The sequence below is a fragment of the Vespa mandarinia genome, chromosome 2, assembly GCF_050613455.1.
Source record: "Vespa mandarinia isolate Hongniang chromosome 2, ASM5061345v1, whole genome shotgun sequence".
NCBI lineage: Eukaryota > Metazoa > Arthropoda > Insecta > Hymenoptera > Vespidae > Vespa > Vespa mandarinia.
This window is the reverse complement of record NC_140811.1, coordinates 4,980,001-4,992,500: the sequence shown is the minus strand read 5'-3', so window position 1 is coordinate 4,992,500 and position 12,500 is coordinate 4,980,001. Positions and strand designations below refer to the sequence as shown.

At 33.6% G+C, this 12,500-nt stretch overlaps 1 protein-coding gene across 7 annotated transcripts in view; it reads left to right on the top strand.

Annotated features, from left to right (window-relative positions):
* Positions 1–12,500, top strand: part of dpr12 (defective proboscis extension response 12) — a 193,429-nt gene that overhangs the window by 153,197 nt on the left and 27,732 nt on the right. The gene's annotated exons all lie outside the window — the stretch shown is intronic.

The following is a 12,500-nucleotide window of genomic DNA, read 5'->3' as shown; positions in this document are numbered from 1 at the left end:
CAATTCAACGTCAAAGATTTTTCCGAGGTCGACATTATTTTTTCTAAACACGATAAGGAAGCTATAAAACGTAATCGTCATTTCTCAAATAAAATAGAGGGGTTTTTTTTCACAGAAACCTTTATCTCCTTTTTTTTATTTCCTTCCTTATTCCAGTTTGGATAAATGCAATGTCGTTCTATAAAAACGAAGAAAGAATGAATGAACGTTGGTTAAAGAAATGGATGGATTTAATGGTATTAATTAAACCGAGGACGTTTCTCTTCTAACGTTATTTATTGTTCATCTCGATTGCAATCTTCGAAGGTACCGAGATCTTTTAAAATTTCATTTCATTCAATAAAATGATTACATTATCTTCGAAAAATTTATACTTAAGTCGTGAATATTCTAAGCTATCCATCAGAAGGACGATATTTTCTCGTGTCCGAGTATTTGTCAACGAACTTCCTCCGTAACTACTTCGTTAAACGCCTTGAAGGGGCTGTCTCTCTCTCTCTCTCTCTCTGCCTCGTAAATTCCTATTTGCCAACTCCGTTTTATTTGCTTTGAACGAACGTCGACATTTGAGGTCTAACCGCTAGTGAGAAAGGTGCATACGATTCGACTTAGAATTTATTTTCTCTTTGGCGCCGAGAATGACGTTCTGTAATAAATTTTGTTTAACGATTTAGTCGAGGAACGACCGTAGGCTGTCTTTTTCTTTTTTCATAAATTTTAACGAGAACGACGTTAACGATGGTAGGAGGAAGAGGAGAACCTTCTTGAAACCGAACGTCATTCGCTTGCACACGTAATAAGGCTGGTCGACGTCTGGGCGCCGTGGCGCACGCCATCTCATTAATATAGATACCCTTTGATGAGTAGTCGACCGTTTCTACGATGGATCCTTGAAACCGTACTAGCGGGTTAACACATTTGCCTGTTTAGTACTACCTTCTCCGTTGGTACGTCTATATAGATATGTATATATGTATGTATGTATGTACGTATGTATATTTACTACGAACTACATCGCAATTTCCTGTCGAAGAAGGAACGTGCGTATCCGCCGTAAACGAAATCGAATCGATAGTGGAAGGTTAAATTTCGTTTCGGTGGCAGCTGTAACGTGTAATTAAAAGTATTCTACGACTCGAAAGGATAGAGAAAAAAAACGTTACTCGAATTAGAAGACTCGTTCACTTTGTTGCATTTGGAGAAAGAAGATTGAAAAAGAAGAAGAATGACGGAAGTTTAAATTTTAAAAGAAAACTTCTCATTCAATAATATTCTCTTCTACATTGGATTAGAAAATAACAATAAATATCTATACTTTGTTCGATCGTAAGATATATTTCAAAATTATTTCCTCTGTTCTTGATATATTTATTTGTTACGACAGTTTGTAAAGTGATAATTTTGAAGAAAAACACGTTTCAAATATTATTCGACGAAAAGTAGAAATTCGTATTGTCGTCGAAAAGATACGTGATTTTAATTTAAAAAGGCAAACATGCAATGGCCATTACTTAAAAGTCTATAAATGAGATAATTTTTAGAATTTAAAAATTTCTTTTTAACATTTTTGACAATTCTTTACATGTCGAAAAAGTGAAAAGTTTAAAAAAATAAAGGAAAAAAAAAAAATAAAGAAAAGAAAAGGAAAAAAAAAAAAAGAAGATAGAAAAGGAAAAAAAAATCGATGTTTTGAAAGAAAAAAAAAAAAAGAAAGAAAAAAGAAAAATAGAAAAGAAAGAAAAAGAAAAATCGATGTTTTGAAAGTTCTAAACTACTAGAGTCTTCTTCCCTTAACGGAATTTATTAAAACTATAATGCATACGAAACGTATACGATTTACGAGTAGAACTTTATCTTCTGTGAATTAATAATTGAATCAATGTAGGAAGAACCGATATAGACATGGTTATACATCTTTGCATGTACGAACGAATATATCTACGTGCACGATGCTCATGAAAATTGTATTATCTCGAAACGTACATACCTATAATTAGTATCTATTTATTTCATATTACATAGTAAAGATTTCTATCGTAGTACGTCCTATTGTTTCCTTAAACAAAACAAGAGACAAGTATTTTGCATAGGCATCATCCATACAGATAGAATAGAGCTCACAATAGAAATTACATAAACAGCAATCTTCTTAAACTTTCTATTCTTCTGTCTAGAATTGTTACACCGAAACAATATATAGTACGGTGCGAAATACCATCCGACTAAATTTGTATCGTCGAATAGTCGTTAAACTGCGAAACTCTTACGGAAAAGAAGCAATCTTTTTCTTTTCTCTTTTCTCTTTCTCTTCTTCTCATTTTCCCCTTTTTCCTTTTCTTTTTCTTCTAAAACTCGAAGCTACGAATATATACCTTTAGCCGAAATAAGACATTGGAAACGAAATGCAAGGGGGCTGTTATTCTCTGGGCATTACCCGAGAGCACTCACGAGTTAATGTGTCTCCGCAAGGCTGTATACACGTACACACCTACGTAAAATAAAAATCGAAGATATCCCTTGTGAGATGAGAGACAGGGGGAGCAATAAGAGGGAGAGAATAAAAGGACGAACAAAGACAGTAATGGCGTACGGAGACGATGATGGGGGAGAAAAAAAAAGGAGAAAGAGAGAGAGAGAGAGAGAAAGAGAGAGAGAGAGAGAGAAAGTGAAAGAGAGAGAGAGAGAGAGAGAGAGAGAGAGAGAGAGAGAAAGTGAAAGAGAGAGAGAGAGAGAGAGACAATAAGATAGAAAAAGAAAGAGAGATAATTAATAACCGCTGAGTGATTAAAACGACTCGTCGTTTAATTTAAAACGGACCTTCTTTTGACTGAAAAATAAGATACAAGCTCGATGATAAAAGTTTACACGCGGAATCACATCGGGAAAAGACTTTCCATCCATCGAAAAAGAATCTATTACCGTTGAGCTTCGGGAAATTATTATACAGATTAGAGACCCCGAACTCGGCTTGGAAATAAAGTTGCGCGAAAGCTCATTAAAATACGGAAAGAAAAGTGTCATATACTTTTCTATGAACTTTGCTCTCCGGCGGCATCCAAATACAAATGCTGTCGGGAACGTGTAGTAGTAAAATAACGGGAGAAATACACGGAACTGCAGAAGTAAGGAGAAAAGAGAGAGAGAGAGAGAGAGAGAGACGGTTAAGTAATTGTGAAAGTTCGAGACAGTTAAAATGGAGAGGAAAGTAGAAAATAGAGAGTCGAAGGAAGAATATCGCTATGAAGAAATTTTCTGAAATAAAAAAGAAAAAAAAAAGAAGAAGAAAAAAAAAAGGGGGGGAAAAAAGCAAATTAGGATCTTGAAAGACGTCTCTGTGTGTATCTGCATCTATCTACGTGTACATATGTATGTGTTAAGACAGTATCGAAGACTAAATAAAATACGTCATTATATCGACTACCATCTCAACTGCACTTAAGGGTCTGCATTCTTTACAATGCAGTCAAACATAACAATACTTATGCATTATACTTCGCAAAATTGACTCGTTGAATTTCCATCTAATTACGATGGAATAAAAAACATCTTTGTACGATCGAAATCCAATTTTCAAAAGAGCACTCGCGCGAGACTTTAGAAACTCGAAGAAAAGAGAAAGAAAAAAACAAAAATAAAGACAAAGAAAGAGAGAGAGAGAGAGAGAGAGAGAGAGAGAGAGAGACCCTTAAACTTTCCCAAGGGACGAAAAACGTAAAGAGCAACGATGTTTCCGATGAAATGGGATCGATCTCAACGAATCGGTTAGCGAACATGTACTTACACAGCTAGGACAAAATTGCTTGTCAGAGAAATTTATTTTCAACGAGAGGAAAATTTCGAATGTTATTCGCTATTTACTAGTATTTCCCTTTAAATCGACTTGTCTTATCCGTTTCATATATTGAATGGTATAGTTCGACTTTTACTTCCTCGAAGATGACAAATGTATCTATATTCTCAAACTAAAAAAGTTATTTATCAAATTACTTTTATAATATCGCATCATTTGAGTAATTCCAATATGATTATATATATATCAATAGTTCATAAGTACGTATATTCATTTATACATTCCAAATACACGTCTACACATATATTTACTATAGCCATTTCCACCGAATGAGATATACTTCCATAATAATAATTCATTATCACTTCCGCCTCGAGTCAATTCAAGTTTAGTACTTGGATATTAACTTATGCGAGTTAAGATCGTGACTTGCTGGACCAAGAGGAAACTGGGTCAAATGACGATAGAAAGTTGATTGTTATTTTACGAATAATGAAACTAATGAAAACATATAGATGACTTATTGATGATTACAAGGGAAAAGATATAAGAAATAAATCTTTGATAATGAAAGAAAATAATTTAACGAAGAAAAATATCGATAGATATATATACATACATACACACATACACACATACACACACACATAGATACACATACACATATCGTAATCCGATATAGCTATGATCGAACGTGCGTCGAATATCGAAACGAATGTAAGACGAACGGAAACTTAAAGCAAACAACTTCCTGAGTTACGATTTCGCAAGGAAGTTCGTGGTATCTTGTTGATGTGAACATTCAATCCCACATGTCGTACACAATACGTCTCTCTTTATGCAAGCAGAGGAAAAGCTCGTTATTCTCGCATTTGCAGCTGTACAATTTGCGATCGTAGAGAGACCGGTGTGTGCCGGCTTGCTAATGAGCAACGAACCGATATTGCCTGGCTTAGACCAAGGATTACCTTCTCGAAAACGCTCGAGAAGTCTTTACAACCGAGGAGTGCCGTGTAAAATTCGCACTGAGATCTGAATACGCGTTATTATGACCTGTTTTGTAACGAGGAACGAGATGTAAACTTTACGTCACCGTCGACGATAACGACGACGACGACGACGACAACGAAGGAGAATTTGAAATTAAGAATATGTACGTACGATCACAAATAAAATGACATAAAACTGAAGAAGGATACATTTAAAAGAAAAAACAAAAAAAAAATTATTTTTATCGTAATTTTCGAACGAATAAGAAATATCGTACTATAAATAAATATTTAAATAATAAATGATAATTCAAGATAAATGCGACAGTGTCCTCATTCTCATATAAAGTTCATGTAAAGCAAAGTTCGGCTAGAATTAAAATAGTTATCCAATAAATCTTGCTTTTTTCACGTAAATGTTATCCCGTATTAAACCTTTCTACGTATTAAACCGATCTTTATTGAAATTAAAATTCTTTGACTTAAAATATTTAATCGTATTAATAACTTTGAAAATTGTACGTTCGAATAAAATAAAATAAAAAATAAAATAAAAAATAAAATAAAAAAAGAATGGTTCAATGCTCAAAATAACAATATTTTTCAACTCATATTGAAAAGTTCAATTAGAGTCTCGTAGAATTAGATAACAATTAATAAATTTATTCTTTTCAAAATAGGTCATACAAAAAATAGTATTATTCTTTTTTAATTCGGTGTAAATTAACACGATGAAAGTTCCTATAACTTGTGATGCTAAACTTATAATTTCGTAAAGATATAACGACACAGTCGCCAAATTATTTTATCTGCTATCGTTCGTTGATTTAAGCGTGAAAATATTCATTTCGAGAAGAAACTGACGTTCGGTGACATCTTTTATTTATTTACAATGTTTATTAAAAAATACAAAAAGTTATTAGAAAGTTAATGGAGAAATTTATACATATAAAGGGATCCAAAAGATATACCATCGTTTAAAACATTTCTACAAAAAAGATCTCCTATCTTAACAAAGGAATCGTAATCATAGTAATAACAATCTTCTAGTTCTATGTTCTACGTTCTACGACAAACCGAACTAACATTAACACGAATTTAATTGATCTAACTCAAGAGAATCACCATCCTGGGATTCGATCCTTCGGGGAAAAGGAAAATGCTTTGCTGAGCGTTCTCTCTTAAAGCCCCACCGAACTGTACGAAATCCTATCTCGCTTTCCACTAACGATCCCATTGGCGCTTCGAGCTACTGGAAGAGTTTCTCTAACGAGTGACACACACTCTTCATAGCAGTTCCCATATCTAAAGAAAGAAAGGGATAGAAATAGATAGAGATAGAAAACGAGGACCGAACGAAAATCAATTTTATTTCCTACCTCAATCCTTTCTCTCATTTATTTCTCCTTGCACCATCGTTAAACGTACACCCGCCTAGTGAAATACTATATCTCAAATACCCGATCGATATCCAACTTCTCACCCAACTTTCCGAACGATTAATATAATCTAAAAATAAATCCTACATGATCCTTTTTTTCGCCTTTCGTTCATCGACCGATTATCCATCCTTATTGTTCGTAATAATTAAGCAGCACTGTAATTACGAGCAAAATGCAATCCGTAGAAGCAACCGTGTACCACTTCTTTCAACCACAAATAACAGTGAGTACCACCTTAACGGGTTACGTGTACCGTAAGTAATGAATAAGTGGAGTCAAGGGTGGATCCCCTTTCATATTTGTGTCGTACCTTACCACCTGCCGTTTTACTTCATCCTCGTATAGCTTGGCACGCATCGAGGTTTATGCGCATGGAAACTGCAGTCTATCTATCTTACTCTCTCTCCCTCTCTATATCTCCCTTCTTTTTCTCTCTTTATCTTTATCTCTCTCTCTTTCTCTCTCTCTCACTCTCTCTCTCTTTCTCTCTGTCTCTGTTTCCACGATATCCTAAACGAAGACAAAAAAAAAAAGGAAAGAACTCATTACAAGCGAACCTTTTATACTTCGCCTTCATTGTCGCTAGCTATTTCTCTTGAGACGTTTTCACCTTCACGTATATATGCAATACGACGAGCTGAAATTATCGTGAGCTAGATTCGGTGATCGATCGGGACCAACCATACGTATGTATATATGTATGTATGTATATTTCTATTTCTCTCTTTCTCTCTCTCTCTCTCTCTCTCTCTCTCTCTTTCTCACTCTTTCTCTCTCTTTCTCTCTCTAGTATAGAATTTCCATAATACTTCGCGTCTCGATCGAAAGCATCCAAACGTATTATTATTATCACCATTATTATTGTCGACATACGGAAGGAACGATTTTTATCACCGACTGTACTAGGTCATATGACCAACCATTATTCTCCTTGCTATTTGGTCATAGTCGAGGTTCTTTATTACGGCGATCAAAGAAAGTGGGAGAAAAAAGAGATAGAAACTTTTACGAAAGCCAGTTCTGTTTCTCACATGTCTCAATATTAGAACTATTAATAATAGTAGTAATAGTGAATGATATACCGGTCATAGTTTACTTCGGACAATATCGTCTCTCGTTATCGTACACGCATCATTTGACGTCGTCATATCCCGAAATATTACGTTCATCGCCGTAGATGAGGCGTAACAAACCGACAGCCACAAATTACAACCCTCGTTGGCCGAGTTGGATGTAAGCTTGCCAGCAACTCGGCACTAAGTGGTGTAACAGAAGACATAATAAGGGGATAATCCTACAAAACGGATTATGTTAAGCGGGAGAAACGAGCTTGTTTACGCGAGGGTTGCCACCGTGTGGGCCACAGATCGCGAGCCTTCTACGTGTTTCCGTACGGGTAGTATTTTCCCCTCTTCCTCTCTCTCTCTCTCTCTCTCTCTTGTCTTTTTCAGTAGAAAAAGCGTCACCAGTCATGAGAATACTTTAGAGAAAATGGGGAAAGTAGGTGAGATTGTATGCTATACTACCACACGAGCCGTTCGATAAACAAAAAAAAAGAGATACCTTCGTTCTTTTCCTTTTTTGACCTAAAACTTTCCTTACCATCGTAAAAGAGATAGAACTTCTCTTTTTTTTTCTCTCTTCTTCTTTCTTTCTTTCTCTCTCTCTTTTTTTTTTCTTTCGTTATTCTAGAAACTACAACTATACGAGAATTTAATGACCGGATTACTCCAAAATCAGAGGATTAGTTCTATTTATCTTTATTTAGGAGTTTTCTTAAATCCATTTTCGTCTTTTATTTGTCCATTTAATGTAACTCGCGAGTTTAATGATAATTAACGAAAAATTCGATTTTTCACAAAAACGATCCTACTAAGCGGATCATCGGAAAAATCAGATTACACTAAACCAAATGGAAAGACTCGTTTGCAAACAAAACGAGAAGCGTCGATTTTATGCTCGCTGCCAAATGATAGAAGCGTCATCCGACAAAAGTATTATGGTTCATCGATGAGATGCTCTGATTGGACGCGTCGACACATATATGATGCGATCGAATAAGGATGCTGACGATAGATATGTATTTATGTATATAATACCTATATACATATATATATATATAAAACTGCTTACTATGTATAAATTCTAAAATAATCAAATTGATGCACACAAATATGACAATAAAACCAACGGATTCAGTGCTTTATGTTCGTTTATTTATAAAAAATTGTGGCAGAACTTACTTATTCCGGTGGTCATGTAATTATGCAACTTCAAGCATATTCAAAATTTCAATTCCAAATGGTCGCACGATTCTCGGGATTAAACGAAACTTTGTGAAAAGGGGACGACACGTTTAAAGTTAAAAGTTATCATCGGATAGAAACGTGTACGTCACCTCTTGACATTACATTGAATAAAACAGCAGGCACAGATGTTGAAACAACGTTTTCGATTAAACGATAAACATTAAGTAAAACCAAATTCCGTTGAATTTTGCCGAATATAACTGAACAAACAAACAAACGAAAAACAGGAAGAACCGCAGTGGAAGACAAATAGCCAGACATTTATGAAACATATAGACTTTGCCGTGATGCGATCTCGCGTAGATTGAAAATTTTAAAATAAATGAATTTATAGAAATCGTAACGTTTACCGGAGCATAGCATAAATATTTGCACGAGCTAACCATTTGTCATTTTGTATGTAGAAAGGAAAAATAAAATTTCATTTTAAAATAAACGAAATTATAGATGAAACGAATTTTTCTAAAAGATATTTTTCAAAAATTATCAGACAAAATTTTCGATAACTCACTTTTATACTTTATATTCCTCAAAGACGTGGTAGTTTGAATAGTATTATAAAGTAATCGATCTCACGCGAAGACGTTGAATATGTACGCGAGCAAATATTAATGCAGTACGGAATTGTCGGGAAAATTATTAGACCCGTTGACGATCGTTCGGATCGTAAGAATCGTAAATTGCTTTGATTTTGCTTGGCCCATAAATCGAATAAATTATTTGAAAAGTATTTTGCATTTAAACGAACACAGCTGAACGCTAACGAAGCAATGTGAAATTTTTACAATTTTTTATTTGTAATTTAGCATAAAATCATATAAAAATGTATTATCTTGTTTGGCATCGAGTAATCGATAACAAAATGAAAGTTCATGCCCTTCTTAATTATTTTTTTGGGATTATAAAGTCGTTTAAAGTAATGAATTAAATGACAATGAATATATGTATATGAGATTAATCGAAAGAAAACGAAGCACAAATATAAACAAAAATAAATATCAAACAAAAATAATCAAAGTGATAGAGATTAAGATTTATAAACATTAGATTCATTACAATATATCAAAATCCTTGGATCTACGAACTTTAGCGAATATGGTATTGCGCATTGTTAAGTTTACCACATCAACTATAATTGTATAATAATAAAATATATATTCTATACATGGAATGGTTTTACTACATAGCTTATGTGGTGATCAATTAGACTTTGGGAGAAAGTATACTTGCATCACTTCCATAACAAATGATTTCGTAATTTCATTTAACAACGAAACCTATATTAACCAAAGCATATGGATACTTTAATATCTGAACTGAATTGTGAATTGTTTTGTGAACTTCACAATTCATATTCATAATTCATAATCAAAATCAAAAATCACAAATCACAAATCACAGAACACGGAACATTGAACACAGAACACAAAACACAGAATACAGAATACAAAAACATGAAACACAGAACACAGAAAACAGTGCACGGAACACAAAGAATAGCTTAAACTTATATAGCTTATCGAGATTAAGGTATGCCAAGGATTTCTCAATTGCTCGAATAGTTATGTTATCTCTCAACGTTTCTCTGAATAACGAATTGTTTTATGAGGAATGGTATTCACAAAAGAGGGTAACAGCCAACGCGTAGAAGGAACTAGGAGGAATAATTGAAGTTAAAACGAGCAACTTCGCCATGACCTCCTCAGAACTCCCAATTAGTTATAATTTTTAACTTTAATATAGCATATAAGTATAGACACACATATACACATATACACGCATCTATTCACGAAATCAGCACGATCCATGATGGCCTTAAACTTTTTTCTTTTTTTTCTTTTCTTTTCTTTTTTTTTCTTTTTTTAACTTACACGCAAGTCGTCACGCAATATATTTTTTATAATTCTTCTTGGAGAAAAAATATAAAAATGTCGTAAAACTATATGCATATATTTGTTATAATATTCAGACAAAGATTAAAACCATTGCATTTAATAATGCAAAGCCAAAACTTTAGTGCAACGTTAATGCACGCACAAACTCTTATTTCAATTTTGCAGTTACGCGGATATCAAAATCTAACGTTCCCCTTAAGGGATGCGCCAACTTTTGGACTTTCTAGGACTGCAATGTACCTAGTTGCCAACACGTTAACCGACTTTCACGTATATTTTCATGAGTTAAATTCATTTTACTCCGAGAGTTATGCTATGTTGAATACAAAATTAACATACATAGGTCTAATTGAGATCTGTGAGTGAGAGTTATAAAATGGAATAAAGTACGGTCAAATTTGATCAAAAGAAAAGTATGGCATGCAATGATTTTACTAGAAAATAATTTTAAAATTCGCTATGTAAAATTTGCGAGACCAATTTTCTTCGTTTAATCTAAAATGTTGTAATCTAATTATTAAAATACGCCAATGTAACGTATGATTCGAAATAATAATATTTCAATTTAAAATTGGATAATAATTTCTTTCACAAAAAAGAAAAAAAAAAAGAAAAAAATAAAAGAAAAAAGAAAAAAGAAAAGAGAAAAGGAAATAGATTTCGTCGAATTCTTAAAGAAGTTGGTTGAATAAAAGAGGAATATTTAAAAATTCGAGGATTAAGACGAGTTAACCGGAAAGCCTTTGAACTCTCTACGATGGAGTATTCAAAGTTCAATCTATTCTAATAGGCTGCACTTTGGGTTAAACCGCTTCGAGGCAATACCCAAGCTTGCCTACGTCTGCTACGTGCCTTGTTCGAGATGGTGCAATTTACTCACATACGTTTAGAGAACATCGATGTTAGGCGAGAAAGTTTAACCAAAACGTGAATAGTTGTTGAAGTCCAATGTAAGAAACAATTTGATAGCTCGAATGTACGCATATAACTAAGTACGTATAAATATATTATATATATGTATATATACATATATATATACATATATATATATACGAATAAAATAAACGAGATTTTCGACCGATAAGTTTTTCTTCTTTCTCATGTCGACGAGACGAGCATTTAACTAGTACGATCCACCTCGGAGGTAAATTATCACGCACGTACGAAACAGTCCGTGTGATTAACGAGATTACGCTTAGTGACCATGGCGAGTTGCTAGCCGAGCGAGTTCTTCCTGACGTTTTCATGACGATGAACACGACCATGAGGATGACGAATGAAAAGAAAAGAAAAAAATAACAAGAAGAGAAAGGATACGAAAATGAAGAGAAAAAAAAAAAGAAGGAAAACAGAAAAATGGGAAAATAAAGAGAGAGAAAAAAGAAGAAGTTGACATTTCGTAACTGTGTTATGTTATGTTCCTCTTAACCAACCCCTTGTTTCAGTAATTTCTATAAATGGTATCACCGGATTTCAAATATATTTCTCGTGGTTTTCACTTCGGTGAGATAATGAATCTGAAGAATGCACCGTAAGTCAAAAAAGTTTGCGGTAGTCGCCATCCTTCCCCCATTGCGTGTTCTCTTACTAGTACAACGATACAATTTACAAACTTATAATACTTTTTTATATGCCCATAGCTTTGAAACTATTGTCCCGAAAGGAACTTCCTTTAGTATCGTTTTCTCCATCTTAGAGATTAATATCGAAAGTACGATCGGTTCGTAAGCGAGCGTTTTACTTTTTTAAGTTAAACATCTTTTTTTCTTTTTTTTTTTTTTTTTCTTTCTTTTAATCCTTCACATTCTCCATCTAGACTTCTTGTTTGTTCTTCATCAAAATTACGATGGATATCGAATTGTGGATATAACTTAAGATTCGATCTTAAAATTAAATGAAAAGAAAAGAAAAAGAAAGAGAGAAAAGTTAAAATGTCTTATTTATTTTTATCCAACGGTCCTGATTACGCAAACTTCATTAAAAATGCATTTTAATTAAATAAACGTACAATCAAGTTTCACGCACGTCCTATGTACTATCTACATTATCTATATATTGAAGTCTCGTGCATAATT